Below are 16548 nucleotides of genomic sequence, written 5' to 3'. Positions count from 1 at the left end.
GGATAGTCTCCCTGATGACTGCAGCCGATTCCAGCTCCTGAAAGACCCCATAAAGGAGCTGGAGCTGGAGATGGATGAACTCAGGAATACCCAGCAGGCAGAACAATTGATAGATACGACTTGTGAACAGGTGTTAGACCCAGAGTGCAGAATTCGGGGAGCAGATGGGTGAACACCGAGAGTGGGAAAGGGAGAAGGAAGTCAGTGTAGAGTGCCCCTGTGGCCATTCCCCTCAGCAACAGGTAGGATACAGCTGAGGGGGGTAACCTGTCTGGGCAAGGCAGCAGCAGCCAGATCAATAGCACTGTGATCAGCTCTGAACTTCAGAAGGAGAGGGTGAAGTCAGGCAGAGCAATAGTCACAGTGGACTCGATAGTTCGGGGACAGACAGGAGATTCTGTGGCAGGAAAAGAGACGCCAGGATAGTGTGTTGCTTCCTGGGTGCTGGGGTCCAGGATGTCTCTGAGCGATTGCAGAATATTCTGGAAGGGGAGGGTGAGCAGCTGGAGGTCGTGGTACATGTTGGTACCAATGAGATAGGAGAGGGATAGAGGTCATGCACAGTAAGTTTAGGGAGTTAGGAAGGAGGCTGAAAAGCAGGACCTCCACGGTGGTAATCTCCGGATTACTCCTGTTGCCAGGAGCTCGTGAAGGTCAGAACAGGAAGGTAGTGCAGGTGGCTGAGGAGATGGTGTAGGAGGCAGGGTTTCCAGTTCTTGGGTCTTTGGAACCTTTTCTGGGGAAGGGGTGACCTGTACAAGTGGGACGGGTTGCACCTGAACCGGAGGATTTTGTGGCCATTACAGAGTCTCGTATGTCTCGGGCAGGAATTGTTGCTGAGTGTGCCGGGCTTTAGATGTGTGAAAAAGGACAGGGAGAGAGGCAGACGAGGTGGGGGAGTGGCACAACTATTCAGGGATAGTATCATGTTTGCAGAAAAGGAGGAAGTCATGGAGTCATTGTGGCTGGAAGTCAGAAACAGGAAAGGGCAATAACTCTGCTGTTTTTTTTACAGACCCTCCCCCCCCCATAGACATCAAGGAGCAGATAGGGAGGCAGATTCTGGAACGGTGCAATAATAAGAGGGGTGTTGTGATGGGTGATTTTAACTTTCCTAACACTGACTGGCATCTCCTTAGAGCAAGGGGTTTGGATGGGGTGGAGTTTGTTAGGTGTGCTCAGGAGGGTTTCCTGATGCAGATAAGCCAACTGTGGGAGAGGCTGTGGTTGATCTGGTATCAGGAAATGAACCTGGTCAGCTGTCCAGTCTCTCGGTGGGAGAGCAATTTGGAGATCGTGATTACAACTCTATCTCCTTCACCATGGCACTGGAGAGGGATAGGAGCAGACAATTTGGGAAAATATTGAATTGTGTTGGTGGTGGTGGGAAGAATATGCTATTAGGCAGGAACTTGGGAACATAAACTGGGAGCAGATGTTCTCAGGGAAAAGCATGGCAGAAATATGGCAAACGTTCAGGGAACATTTGCATGGTGTTCTGCAAGGTTTGTTCCATTGAAGCACAGAAAGGATGGTCGGGTAAAAGAACCATGCTGGACAAAGAATGTAGAAAATCTAGATAAGAGAAAATAAAAGCGTTAAGAGAAAGGTTCAAGAAACTAGGTACTGTTGGAGCTCTAAAAAATTACAAGGGTGCCAGGAAGGAGCTCGGGATTGAGATTAGGAGTGCTAGAAGGGGCCATGAGAAGGCCTTGGTGAGCAGGATTCAGGAGAACCCCAAGGCATTCTCCAAGAATGTGAAGAGCAAGAGGATGAGCCGTGGGAGAATAGGACCAGTCAGGAGCAATAGTGGAAATGTGCATGGAGCCAGAGTAAGTAGCAGAGGTACTTAATGAATTCCTTACTTCAGCAGTCATTAGTGAAAAGGACCTTGGCAATTGTAGGGATGACTTACGGTGGACTGAAATACTTGAGTATATAGGCATTAAGAAAGAGTCTGTGCTGGAGCATTTGAAAAATATTAATTTAGAAAAGTCACTGGGACCAGATGAGATATACCCCAGGCTGCAGAGGGAAGTGAGGGAAGAGAGTGCTGAGACTCTGGCGATGATCTTAGCATCATCAGTGAGGACAGGTGAAGTACCAGAGGAGTGGAAGGTTGCAAATGCTGTTCTGTTGTTCAAGAAAGGGAGTAGAGATAATCCAGGAAATTATTGACCAGTGAGTCTGACTTCCGTGATGGGCAAATTATTGGAGAAGATCCTAAGAGGCAGGATTTATGAGCCTGTGGAGAAACATAATCTGATTTGGGATAGTCAGCATGGCTTTGTCATGGGCAGGTCATGCCTTACGAAACTGATTGAATTATTTGAGGATGTAACAAAACACATTGATGAAGGTAGAGCAGTGGATGCAGTGTATATGGATTTCAGTAAGGCATTTGATAATGCTAGGCTCATTCAGAAAGTAATGAGACATGGGATGCAAGCAGATCTTGCTTTGTGGATCCAGAATCAGCTTGCCCACAGAAGGCAAATGGTGGTTGTAGATGGTTTGTATTCTGCATGGAGGATGGTGACCAGTGGTGTTCCACAGGGATCTGTTCTGGGACCCCTTCTCTTTGTGATTTTTATAAATGACCTGGATGAGGAAGTGGGGGGGGGGGTGGTTAGTAAGTTTGTTGATGACACAGATGTTGGGGATGTTGTGGATAGTCTGGAGCATTGTCAGAGGTTACAGTGCGACATTGATAGGATGCAGGGCTGCTCTGAGAAGTGGCAGATGGAGTTCGACTCAGATAAGTGTGAGGTGCTTCACTTCAGTTGGTCAAATTTGAAGACAATATAATATTAATGATAAGACTAGCGGCAGTGTAGAGCATCTGAGAGATCTTGGGGTCCATGTCGATAGGACACTCAAAGCTGCTGCACAATTTGACAGTGTTGTTACAGCTATACAAGACCTTGGTCAGACCCCACTTGGAGTCCAGTGTTCACTTCTGCTCACCTCACTACAAGAAGGAATGGGGATACTATAGAGAGAGTGCAGAGGAGATTTACAAGGATATTACCGAGATTGGGGAGCACGCCTTATGGAATAGGTTGAGTGAGCTTGGCCTTTTCTTCTTGAAGCAATGGAGGATGAGGTGTGACCTGGTCGAGGGGTATAGGATGATGAGGGGCATTGATCCTGTGAATAGTCAGAGGCTTTTCCCAGTTCTGTAATGGCTAACACGAGGGGGCATAGGTTTAAGGTGCTTGGAAGTAGGTACAAGGGGGATGTCAGGGCTAAGTTTTTCACACAGAGAGTGGTGGGTGCGTGGAATGCACTGCCGGTGATGGTGGTAGAGGCAGATACAATAGGGTCTTTTAAGAGGCTCTTAGGTCGGTACTTTGAGTTAGAAACATAGAGGGCTATGTTGTAGGGAAATTCCAGACATTTTCTGGAGAATGTTTACATCAGCCTTTGTACACCATGGTTACTGCAGAGAAGGGCCTGTAATGTGCTGTCGATTTCTATGTTCAATGTTCTCTTTGCATTGTTACCATCAGAAAGAAGGTACAGGAGCCTCAGGACACACACCACCAGGTTCAGAAACAGTTATTACCCCCTAGACATTAGGCTGGTGAACCAAAGGGGTAAGACTTTGGTCTTATATATATAATATCATAAACTGTTCCCACAACCTATGGACTCACTCTCAAGAACTCTTCATCTCCTGTTCACGATATTTATTGCTTATTTATTATTATTTTTATTCTTTGTATTTTCACTGTGACGATCTTACAGTCTGCTGCATCACTTTTTATTCTGAGATTCTATGACTCGAGAATCGGCAGAAAACTCCCCCAGTGTTGAGAGAGAGAGATTGACCACAGAGATTTCCATCCATGTATGTCACAGTGAAATCCTGATGTTCCTTCTCCCATTGTAGTTGAGAGGGGAGGATGGTCACAGAGAGGAGGAAGGAATGACTGTGAGGAGTTACACGGTGACTGATGAGACATAGAAACAACTGGAGTGGGATTTGAGTAATTCAGTACGTGGACAGAAGGAAATGGGTGAAAATACACAGGAGAGAGGGATGGAGAGAGAGGCGAGATGCTGGAATGGGAGGAATGTGGTGACTGAAGAGAGAGTTATGACTGTGTGAGGAGAGTTGGGCAGAGAGATCAGTGAGAGTGACACTCCAACTGGAGGGAGGGAAGGAGAGACTGAAAAGAGAGTGATCAAGACAGAGTGAATGCCCAGAGAGGGAGATGTGAGGAGAGGGATTTGAGAGACAAGGGTAGAGTATTAAAGACCAAAGGAGAGGGGAGTGTGTGTATTTCAGAGGACAGATTTGACCTGACTTGAGTCTCAGATTCCCTGTCATTGAGTTTCTTCCTGATCTAATGTAAACCTTGTTTACAACGTTACCATCCTTTGTATATCTTCTTATTACAGATTTCCATTCTGACACAACTTGGGAATCCCTGGGACCACCAACCGGAGAACCTGGTCTGGGTTTGAACACAACCACAGCAGGGTCTTCAAGCTCACGTACAGATCTCCAGTCAGACACAACTCCAGAACCCCACGGATCAGTGACAGGTAAACCTGGTCCGGGTCTGACCACCATACCAGCTGTGTCTGCGAGCTCAGGTACAGATTCCCTGTCGGTCACAGCTGTGAATCCCATGGATCACTGATAGCAGATCCTTCACAATTCAGGAAACCCAGGGTCTGCGAGCTCGGGTAACTGTGGTGGGGATCATTGAAGGGAACGACCTTTCTCTCCTTCAGCCCCAAATATTCATTTGGCCTTTGACTGAGAGTAATGACCGGTCACAGACATTCACGAGGGAGAGTTGCTGAACAGGGACTGGATGGTTTTGGTATCTCTTCAGATCAGAGACCTCCTTTCCAAATTGTTGTCCCAGTGGCTACCCATTTCAATTCAACTTCCTGTTCCCATTCCCACGTGTCTGTCCAAGGCCTCTGCTACTGACATGATGAGGTCAAACTTTGATTGGAGGGACAACACCTCATACTGTGTCTGGGTAGTATCCAATCTGACAGCATGAACATTGATTTCTCTAGCTTCCAGTAATTTATACCCCGACTAATTCTCTCTCTTTCCCTCTCTTTCCGGCTCACTATTTAGTCCTTCTGCCCATCATCTCCCTCTGGACACCCTCTTCACTTCCGTTATTCTCTGGTCCGTTGTCCTCTCCAATGGGATTAGTCCTCCTTCAGCCCTTTACTTCTTCTACGTATCACCTCCCAGCTTCTCAAATCACCCCCTCCCTCACCCACCCACCCACCTGGCTTCACCTATCACCTGCCAGATGTACTCCTCCCCACCTCTTTATTCTGGCTGCTTCCCCCTTCAAGAGGAAGAATACCGAGAGAAGGTGCTGATGAAGGGTCTCAGCCCAAAACATTCACTGTTTATTCCCCTCCGGAGATGCAGTCTGACCTGCTGAGTTCTTCCAACATTTTGTGTGTGATGCTCTGGATTTTCAGCATCTGCAGAATCTCTCATCTTATGAATTACTGTCCCTGTTTAATCTCTGCCACTCTCCCATGTCTCTGTTAATTGTTCCAGACCTGGAGGTTTCCACAATGGATCAGCCCGAAGGATCATCTACAGGACAACCCACCCCATCGCCATCCTCTGTCTCAGTGGGAGAGAGATCCTCCGGTATTAGTTATTGTGCCATCGTGGTCTCTCAGTCTCTCGCTCTGTGATGTTGAATTTCTCATAGCCCAATACAGCTGTTGGATGTGCGTCGTAAAGGGCTGCCAATGAGTGTTCAGTTATTCCTTCCCTCCTGTCTGTGTGAAATTTCTACTAAGTTCAAGAGAGCTCAGATTTGGTGAAGGCATTTGCTTCGTCATCAACCACAGGTGACTGGAAGGGAAGGAGGGATAGTTGGGAAGGTAGGAGAGAGGGCAGGAGAGAGAACCAACAAGGGAATGGAGTGGAATGAGTAAGATAGAGTAGTGGAGCAATGGGGGACTGGAGCATTGTGAATGATAGAGGTTCGATGGGTCTTTGTGAAGAGGTTGTATCATGGGGTGACGAATAGAGTCAGGACTGGGTTGAGTTTGATGGATGTGGGTGAGGTAGTGAGCCACTGTGGCTTTTAGAGACAGTGAGAGAGATGATTGAGCAGAGAGTGATGGGGTAAGTGTCAAAGAGATGTTCTGAGAGGTCAGAGAGGAAGACTGACAGATCAGAGGGAAGAGACTGGTGAGGATTGAGAGAGGAGAGGCAGGAACTGTGACGGGATGGAGAGGGAAGGTGGATCCCAGTTGTTGGACAGAGTAATAGAGGAAAGTGGGATGTACTGGGTGAGTAGCAGAGGAACTGAGGAGACGGTGTGGTGGTGTCTGGGAGAGGGAGGGATGGAGTGTCTAACAGGAGAAAGATGGAGTGAATGGCGAGGGTTGTGTGTGTGGAGTGGGGGAGAATTAAGGGGAGAGATTTCAGTGTCTCAGATAGGAAGGATGGATGGTTATGAGAGAGGAATGGGGTGTGAGATTAAAGAAGAGGGTTGACTGAAGAGGGAGGTGTGAATCGCCCGGGGGAGTGGGGGGGGGAATAGTGTGGGGTTTGAGGTTAACCCATTTGATTTTAGTTGATAGTTTCTTCCTGTGTTGTTACCTCCCATCTCCCCAGTGGTGTTTCCCCACACCACAGTTCTCTGACTGGTTCACATTCGTAGTGAACGAGTGGGAACCCAGGAAGCAATGACTGGAGAATCTGGGCTGGGTTTGTCCACCACTGCATCTGGTGTCAGAGGAGAAGATCACTGAGGGGAATGTTTCTCTCCCTGTTCAATCTGGGAATAGAGATTCATAATTGAAAGTGGCATCGCAGGTAGATCGGGTCGTGAAGAGAGCGTTTGGCAGTTTGGCCTTCATAAATCAAAATATTCAGTCGTGATGTTATGGTGAAGTTGTTTAAAGCGTTGGCGGGGCCTGATTTGGAATACTGTCAGCTGCTGGCAGGAAAGACGTCAATAAGATTGGACAGAGTTCGGGGAAAATTTACAAGGATATTGCTGGGACCTGGGTTATAGTGAAAGGTTCAATACGTTTGGGCTTCATTCCCTGGAGGGAAGGAGAATGAGGGGGAGATTAGAAGGAGGTATATATAATGATGAGGGTACAGGTAGTGTCAATACAAGATTTTCCACTGACATGACAGAGGCCATGGGTTAAGGGTGAAAGGTGAAACAGTTAAGGGGGAACCTGAGGGTCAACCTCTTCACTCAGAGGGTACTGAGAGTGTGGAATGAGCTGTCAGTGAAGTGGTGGATGTGGGTTTGAACGCAGCAATGAGGAGATGTTTGGATAAGTACAAGGATGGGAACAGTATGGGAGACTATGGTCCAAGGGTGGGTCACTGAGAATAGGCAGAATAGCAGGTTGCACAGACTAGACCCTGTTGACCCTGTAGCTCAACACTCTGTGTCGGACTGGGGAATACACGAACAACGGAAACCCATTACAGTCCCTGTGATGTCTGCCGCACATCTCCACAGATCCGGGTGTTTAGTTTGTGTGTGATCCCAGGGAGGGATGGAGGTAAGTGGACGAGGAGTCAGAGGATTAGAGAGTGTGGAGGGGAGGGGATGAGAGAGAGAGCAGAAGAGATTAGGGACAGGGTAGGAGAGGAGATGAGAGAGGGGAAGTGAGTGAGGGAGAGTGGAAGGAAGGGACAACGTGGGGGAGGAGGGAGAAGATGAGGAACAGGGTAGGTCAGGAGAGGATAGAGTGGGGGTGAAGAAGGGCTATGGAAGATGGAGGTTGAGAGAGGGTCTGTGGTGAAGGGTACGCGGGTAAGTGCTGAAGGAATAGTGAAGGACTGACAGTGGGGGAGGGAGGGGAGGGCAGGAGAGGGGAATGAAGAGAATGGAGGGGAAGTGTGACAGGGAGAAGAGTGGAGAGTGGAGAATCGTGGATGGAACCGGTGAGTAGTCTGCAGGGGAGTGAGGGTGGTGAGTGCAGAGAAGGGTGAGAGGGAGTGAAGTAAGAGGGTGATAGGATAGGGTTGGATGGAGTGTATGACAGATTGGAGGGGAAATTGGGGTCTACGAAGGGGCAATTGAGTGGACGGGGTGAGAGATGGCTGGAGAGGAATTGACACTGGAAGTGTACAGACCCACAGCTGGACAGTGCAGGTCAGGAATCAGTGGTGGGGATCATTGAAGGGAACACTGATCCACATGTTGATTCCTGAACTTCATCCGGACTCCCACTGAAGGGAATGATCAGGGGTGACAGGGAATTGGGAGAGACAGTGGGGAGACCCTGTGTGATGTTGGTTTCTACACGCACCTATTCCTCTGACTCATGATGATTGCTTCAGTGTCTCCACTCTCTCACTCTCTCTGTTCCTCTATTCTACACACAGGTAGTTCCACAGGGAAACAGACCGATGGAGAACACACCCAGAAATCATCCTCTGTCCCAGCAGGAGACACGAGCCCAGGTGTGAATTCCTCTGTCTGTGTGGATTCAATCTCACACTGTAAAATACAGCGTCTCAGGGATCAGTTTACCTGCTGGATGCAGGGGATGGGGGGGTGAATGATGGAGTGAGAGGTTCCTCTCTCCTCCTGTGACAAATTTCAGCACCATCCAGGATCACTACGAGAGGGTGTTGTACAATTATAACATGGGCAGTAATGACCTTGCTCTGAGTTTAGTCCATGGGGCCGGGTGAGGTGGGTTGGTGACCAGAGCATGAGGACTGAGTCCCTTGGCTTTGCTGAGTGAGGGATGTGAGTGGTCACTGGGGATGTCTGAGTCACCTTCAGGAAGGGTCAGGATCTGGGTGAGGGATGGACACGGTCCTCACTGAGGGTGATGGTGGGGTTGACAAGCAGCGGCAGGGTTACGTGGTCAGAGTCACGGGAATTAGATACATAGTCTTCAGGGATCACTGACTGGGTTTGGGCTGATCAAATGGGTAGTGTTAGGATGGGATGGATGACGGATAGGACAATGATCATTGTGTGTTGGGGATGTTGGGAAACACTGAGAGGGCCAAGGCCCCAGTGGCCAGGAGGGAACTCACTGAATACCTGGTGAGTCCATGGAGGTTAGTGATATTGCGGAGTTTCTGAAGAGTTGGGGCATTAGAGAGCATTGTTGGACTTGTCAATGGAGAATGGTGAATGTTTGAAGTAATCTGGTATCTATGAGTAAAGATTGCCTTCATGGTGTGATGAATAGGGTCTGGATTGTGGTTGGGTTTGGGTTGGCTTTGAGGGGAGGAGGCACTGTAGGTCTTGGAGAGGATGAGAGAACAGAAAGAGGTGGAGGATGGAGTGGAGAGGTTGAAGGTGAGAAGCAGATGCAGGTTTGACCATCAGCCCAGAGGAGTCTGCAAGCTGAGGAATCGGTGGTGGGGTTCACTGAAGGGATCTCTCATCACCATGTTTGTTTGCAGAAATTCCCCCTGATTCTCTGAGGAGAGAGACCTGGAGTCATGGTGGTTTGGGAGGGAGACTCAGTGTAGGGAGATGGATAACTTTGGTTTCTTCACACTCCCGTCCCCTTTCTGCCAGACTCATGTCTTGCCTAATGATCTGTTTCGGTGTTTCCACTCTCCTGTTTCTCCAATCCTTTACTCCAGATCCTGGGACTTCCACAGGGAGACAGTTTGAAGGGTCATCCACTGGAGATTTTTCCAAGAAAACGTCTTCTCTCCCAGCTGGAGGGACAACCTCAGGTACAAAGTCTCCTGAAAGTGTCTCATTGAATAACTCTGTGACCGGGAAGGTTTCGCGAGCCATTTCAAGTTCCAGTTTATTGTCCTTCAATGTTGTATGTGTATAAAGCAAAATGAATCATCACTCCTGTGGGGCTAAGGTACAAGACAAACTAATGTAGCAATTTTACCTGTTACCATGTACTGTTGCCGCAGAAATAAATCCTGACATAGTGATAGTAAACCTGATGGTCTGTGTGGACTGAGAGTGGAAAGGGGGCAGGGAGAGGGGAATCACGGTTGGGACAAGGAGAAGGAAGAGAGGAGGGAGCAAGAAACACATTCTGTAAAGAGGCAGAAGTATGTGAAGTTGCCATTACGAGGGAGAAGGTTCCTGGGAGAGTAAAAGGTTTGAAGGCAGATAATTCACCAGAACCAGATCGTATGCAGCCCAGAGATCTGAACGAGGTGGCTGGAGAGATTGTGGCGGTATGAGTAATGATCTTTCAAAAATCAATTGATTCTGACGTGGTTCTGGAAGAAGGAAAAGCTGTCCTCCACTCCACTGTCACTCCACTCTTCAAGAAGGCAGAGAGGCAGAAGGAGGAAAATTATTGGCCAAATGTTCTATTTCTGCTCCTGTACCGTATAGTTTTCTGGTCATTGGGAAACGGTGACTAGAAGGGGAGGAGAAGGTGAGGAGGCAGGGGAGGGCAGAAAAGTGTGTAAACAAGGAAATGGAGGACTGTGTATCAGGGAGAGGAGGGGATGGAGAATGGTGAGTGGAAGGATGGAAACGAGGAATGTGAATGGAGAAGTGGGCAGGAAGGAGGGCTAATTGGAGTGGAAGTCAGGCTGGAGCGGAAACGGGTAGGAGAGGGTGCCATAGAGCTGCGGGGAGGGGGAAGATGTGGGTGAAGATGGTGATGCTGAAGATTCACAGGTCTACAGTGGACAGTGCAGATCAGGGATCAATGGTACGGATTATTGAAGGAAGCAGTGTGGAGCCATGGGTGGGAGTACACTGGTCACCTGCTAAATATTGGACGTTATATGCAGATTGGGCAGGACTGTGGTATTTGGTGATTTTTGAAGTGTTTGGGTATCAGAGGGCATTGGGGGACTTGGTCATCAGAGAATATTGGAGGTTCGATGGGTCTTTGTGAAAAGGTTGTATCATGGGGTGACGAATAGGGTCAGGACTGGGTTGAGTTTGATGGATGTGGGTGAGGTGGTGAGCCACTATGGCTTTTAGACAGAGTGAGAGGGATGATTGAGCAGAGAGTGATGGAGTAAGTGTCAAAAGGATGTTCTGAGAGGTCAGAGAGAAAGACTGACAGATCTGAGGGAAGAGTGTGGTGAGGAATGAGAGAGGAGAGGCAGGAACTGTGACAGGATGGAGAGGGAAGGTGGAGGGATGGTGGACTCCACTAGATGAAAGTGGGATGTACTGGGCAGATGGAGACTGAAGAGACAGTGCGGTGGTGAATGGGGGGGAGAGGGACGGAGTGTCTAACAGGAAACAGATGGACTGATACTGGAAGTGTACAGACCCACAGCTGGACAGTGCAGGTCAGGAATCAGTGGTGGGGATTATTGAAGAAACCCTGATCCCCATGTTGATCCATGAACTTCATCCCGACTCCCACTGAAGTGAATGATCGGGGTGACAGGGAATTGGGAGAGACAGTGGAGAGACCCTGTGTGACGTTGGTTTCTACACGCACCTATTCCTCTGTTCCTCTGACTCATGATGATTGCTTCAGTGTCTCCACTCTCTCACTCTCTCTGTTCCTCTATTCTACACACAGGTAGTTCCACAGGGAAACAGACCGATGGGTCAGTGTCTGGAGAACACACCAAGAAATCATCTTCTGTTCCAGCAGGAGACACGAGCTCAGGTGTGAATTCTTCTGTCTGTATGGATTCAATCTCACACTGTAAAATACAGCGTCTCAGGGATCAGTTTACCTGCTGGATGCAGGGGATGGGGGGGGTGAATGATGGAGTGAGAGGTTCCTCTCTCCTCCCTGTGACAAATTTCTGCACCATCCAGGATCACTACGAGAGGGTGTTGTACAATTATAACGTGGGCAGTAATGTCCTTGGTCTGAGTTTAGTCCATGGGGCCGGGTGAGGTGGGTTGGTGACCAGAGCATGAGGACTGAGTCCCTTGGCTTTGCTGAGTGAGGGATGTGAGTGGTCACTGGGGATGTCTGAGTCACCTTCAGGAAGGGTCAGGATCTGGGTGAGGGATGGACACGGTCCTCACTGAGGGTGATGGTGGGGTTGACAAGCAGCGGCAGGGTTACGTGGTCCGTGTCATGGGAAATAGATACATAGGCTTCAGGGATTACTGACTGGGTTTGGGCTGATCAAATGGGTAGTGTTAGGATGGGATGGATGAGGGTTTGGACAATGATCATTGTGTTTTGGGGATGGTGGGAAACACCGAGAGGGCCAAGGCCCCAGTGGCCGGGAGGGAACTCACTGAATACCTGGTGAGTCCATGGAGGTTAGTGATATTGGGGAGTATCTGAAGAGTTGGGGCATTAGAGAACATTGTTGGTCTTGTCAATGGAGAATGGTGAACGTTTGAAGTAATGTGGTATCTCTGAGTAAAGATTACCTTCATGGTGTGATGAATAGGGTCTGGATTGTGGTTGGATTTGGGTTGGCTTTGAGGGGAGGAGGCACTGTAGGTTTTACAAAGGATAAGAGAGCAGAAAGAGGTGGAGGATGGAGTGGAGAGGTTGAAGGTGAGAAGCAGATGCAGATTTGACCATCAGCCCAGAGGAGTCTGCAAGCTCAGGAATCGGTGGTGGGGTTCACTGAAGGGATCTCTCATCACCATGTTTGTTTGCAGAAATTCACCCTGACTCTCTGAGGAGAGAGACCTGGAGTCATGGTGGTTTGGGAGGGAGAGTCAGTGAAGGGAGATGGATAACGTTGGTTTCTTCACACTCCCATCCCCTTTCTGCCAGACTAATGTCTTGCCTAATGATCTGTTTCAGTGTTTCCACTCTCCTGTTTCTCCATTCCTTTACTCCAGATCCTGGGACTTCCACAGTGAGACAGTTTGAAGGGTCATCCACTGGAGATTTTTCCAAGAAAACGTCTTCTCTCCCAGCTGGAGGGACAACCTCAGGTACAAAGTCTTCTGAAAGTGTCTCATTGAATAACTCTGTGACCGGGAAGGTTTCGCGAGCCATTTCAAGTTCCAGTTTATTGTCCTTCAATGTTGTATGTGTATAAAGCAAAATGAATCATCACTCCTGTGGGGCTAAGGTACAAGACAAACTAATGTAGCAATTTTACCTGTTGCCTTGTACTGTTGCCGCAGAAATAAATCCTGACATAGTGATAGTAAACCTGATGGTCTGTGTGGACTGAGAGTGGAAAGGGGCAGGGTGAGGGGAATCACGGTTGGGACAAGGAGAAGGAAGAGAGGAGGGAGCAAGAAACACATTCTGTAAAGGGGCAGAAGTATGTGAAGTTGCCATTATGAGGGAGATGGTTCCTGGGAGAGTGAAAGGTTTGAAGGCAGATAATTCACCAGAACCAGATCGTATGCAGCCCAGAGATCTGAACGAGGTGGCTGAAGAGATTGTGGCGGTATTAGTAATGATCTTTCAAAAATCAATTGATTCTGACGTGGTTCTGGAAGAAGGAAAAGCTGTCCTCCACTCCACTGTCACTCCACTCTTCAAGAAGGGAGAGAGGCAGGAGGAGGAAAATTATTGGCCAAATGGGCTATTTCTGCTCCTGTACCGTATGGTTTTCTGGTCATTGGGAAATGGTGACTAGAAGGGAAGGAGGAAGGTGAGGAGGCAGGGGAGGGCAGAAGAGAGAGTAAACAAGGAAATGGGGGACAGTGTATCAGGGAGAGGAGGGGATGGAGAATGGTGAGTGGAAGGATGGAAACAGAGAGTGTGAATGGAGAAGTGGGCAGGAAGGAGGCTAATTGGAGTGGGGGTCAGGATGGAGGGGAGAGTGATAGGAGAGGGTGCCATAGAGCTGGGTTAGGGGTGGGGAAGATGTGTGTGAAGATGGTGATGCTGAAGATTCACAGGACTACTGATGGACAGTGCAGATGAGGAATCAGTGGTGGGGATTGTTGAAGGAAACATTGTGGAGACAACTTTTCATCACTCGCCACCTCCACACCTCTGCAACATCTGTTCACAGGTTGTGGTTTTCCATTCCAAGACATCAGAGATGTCCTCATTTAATGAACGGAGTTTCCCCTCCCTCACCCACAACTCCTCCATTTCACATGCATCTGCACTCACTCTATCTTCCCACCGTCATAACAGTGATTGAGTCATTCTTGTCCTCATCTACCACCATCAGCCTCCCTCCAGCAAATTATGCTCAGCAACTTCAGCCAAATCCAAAGAGATCAGACCACGAAACATATCTTTACCTCCCCCCCCCCCCCCACTACCCCTCTGCTTTTCACAGTGGTCGCTTCTTCAACAATTGCCTTGTCCATTCATCCCTTCCCACTAATCTCCCTCCCAGCACTTACCCTGCAAGTGGCCTAAGTGCTACCCCTGCCCTTACACCTCCACCCTCACCTCCATTCAGGGCCCCAAACAGGTTAACCGTGAATCTGCTGCCTGTTGTGTCCAGTGTTCCCGGTGTGGCCTCCTCTACAATGGTGAGACCTGTCGTGAGCTGGAGCAACAGCTTCTCGAGCACCTCCGCACTATCCATCATAAGCGGGATTTCCTGATGGCCAAACATTTTAATGACTATTCCCATTTCCGTTCCGACATGTCTCCGTTCCATGGTCTCCTCTTGAGCCAAGATGAGGCCACCCTCAAGGTCAAGGAGCAACACCTTATATTCCTTCTGTGTACCCTCCAACCTGATGGTATGAATATTGATTTCTCCTTCTGCTGAACAAATTCCTCCCTCCTCGTCCTACTTCCTCTATTCTCCACTCGGACCTTTTATTTCTTCGCACCCAACTGTTACTTACCCCTGGTTCACACCCCCTCTCCTTTTTCCTATTGTCCACTCTGGTCTATCAGATACTTTCTTCTCTGGCCCTTGACCATTTCCACCCACCTGGCTTCACCTATCACCTTCCAGCCAACCTCTCTCCCCTACCCCCACCTTTTAATTCAGGCATCTTCCCCCATCCCTCTCAGTCCTGAAGAAGTGTCTTGGTCTGAATCATTCAGTGTTTACTCTTTTCCACAGATGTTGCCTGACCTGCTGAGTTTCTCCAGCATTTTGTGTGTTTTGCTTTGGATTTCCAGCATCTGCCGATTTTCTCGTGTTTGTTACAGTAATAAACAAGTGCATCGATAATAAATTTAATCTGAACTTTAATCTTTGATGCATCTCCTTTTGAAAATGTCCTCGATGATGGGGAAGATTGTGCCCATGATGGAGCTGGCTGAGTTTACAACCCTCAGCAGCTTTTTCCGATCCTGTGCTGTGGCCCCTCCACACCAAACAGTGATACAACCCGTCAGAATCTTCTCCACGGTACATCTGTAGAAATTTGCTGGAGTCTTTGGTAACAAGGCAAATCTCCTCAAACCCCAAATGAGATACAGCTTTTGGTGTGCCTTCTTCGTGATTGTGTCAGTGTGGTGCCCAGAATAGATCTTCAGAGATATTGATGGCTTCTCTCCACCCACCACCTCCCAACCCGTTCCACACTATTTACATCCACTGACCGATTTACAATTCTGAAATGTTACTTTGTGACTGACATAATGAAACGTCCTTTGTTCTCTCACAAAAAATTAACCTGTGATATGTTTCTATCAGAATTGTAATGGTTGCAACACTTATATACAATTATTCAGAAGATATGGTGTAGGAACGTGTAAATCAGTCTAGCAGCCCCATGACAGTAATTGATGGTGTCTGGGGAGTGTTGTACAATAGATGGTCAAGATGGTATCTCGTTACTGGGGAGTGTTGTACAATAGATGGTCAAGATGGTGTCTGGGGAGTGTTGTACAATAGATGGTCAAGGTGGTGTCTGGGGAGTGTTGTACAATCGATGGTCAAGATGGTGTCTGGGGAGTGTTGTACAATAGATGGTCAAGATGGTGTCTGGGGAGTGTTGTACAATAGATGGTCAAGATGGTGTCTGGGGAGTGTTGTACAATAGATGGTCAAGATGGTATCTGGGGAGTGTTGTACAATAGATGGTCAAGATAGTGTCTAGCTGTGCTCTCCATCAAGGTAAAGTCTCAGATTTAGTTGTTTTTATAAGTTTGTAGAGATGGTATTGGGGACAGAGTGGGAAGTTAGTCATCAGGTTAGAGTTTAGGGAGAGGGATGGGGAGGAATTCGACGTTAGGCCACCACTCTATGCTGAAGGCCAAAGATCTTGCAGGTGAGAAGGGACATGAGGAGATGAGGCCTTTTGAAGATGTCCTCGTTGGTCGGGAGGCCAGTGACCATGATGCAGCTGGTTGAATTTACAACCCTCAGTAGCTTTTTCAATCTTGTGCTTTGGTGTCTTCATCTCAGACAGTTATACAACAAGTTACAGTGCTCTCTCTAGAAATCTGCAGTGTCTTCAGCTATAATTTATTATTATAAACTGATTATTATTAGAGCATTAAAACACATTATTAGAATATTAGAATTACTATGGCAAGAAGTACAGACAGACACTATTTACCCTTCTTGCTGCCTCAGTAAAGTAGCCAGAGTAATCAAATACCCCATTCTCTCATCTCCCCTCCCATCGGGCAGTAGATACAGAAGTCTGAAAGCACGTACCACCAGGCTCAAGGACAGCTTCTACCCCCACTGTCATCAGACTCTTGAACAGACATCTTGTACGATAAGAGGATCAGTCCTGGGACCAGTATGTAAGTGTCATTACAAAGAAGGCATGG

The 16548-nt window shown here is 48.2% G+C and overlaps 1 protein-coding gene and 1 long non-coding RNA gene across 2 annotated transcripts in view; both read left to right on the top strand.

Annotated features, from left to right (window-relative positions):
* LOC132387192 (mucin-5AC-like) overlaps window positions 1-16548 on the top strand; it is a 109400-nt gene that overhangs the window by 46964 nt on the left and 45888 nt on the right. The window lies entirely within an intron of this gene.
* Window positions 8394-11566, top strand: LOC132387187 (uncharacterized). The gene is made up of 3 exons (XR_009509798.1): window positions 8394-8446; window positions 9596-9691; window positions 11482-11566. It is a non-coding gene; the product is annotated as an uncharacterized LOC132387187 (long non-coding RNA).

This window comes from Hypanus sabinus, unplaced genomic scaffold (genome assembly GCF_030144855.1).
Source record: "Hypanus sabinus isolate sHypSab1 unplaced genomic scaffold, sHypSab1.hap1 scaffold_162, whole genome shotgun sequence".
Classification (NCBI taxonomy): Eukaryota; Metazoa; Chordata; class Chondrichthyes; order Myliobatiformes; family Dasyatidae; genus Hypanus; species Hypanus sabinus.
This window is presented reverse-complemented; position numbering and strand designations above follow the sequence as displayed.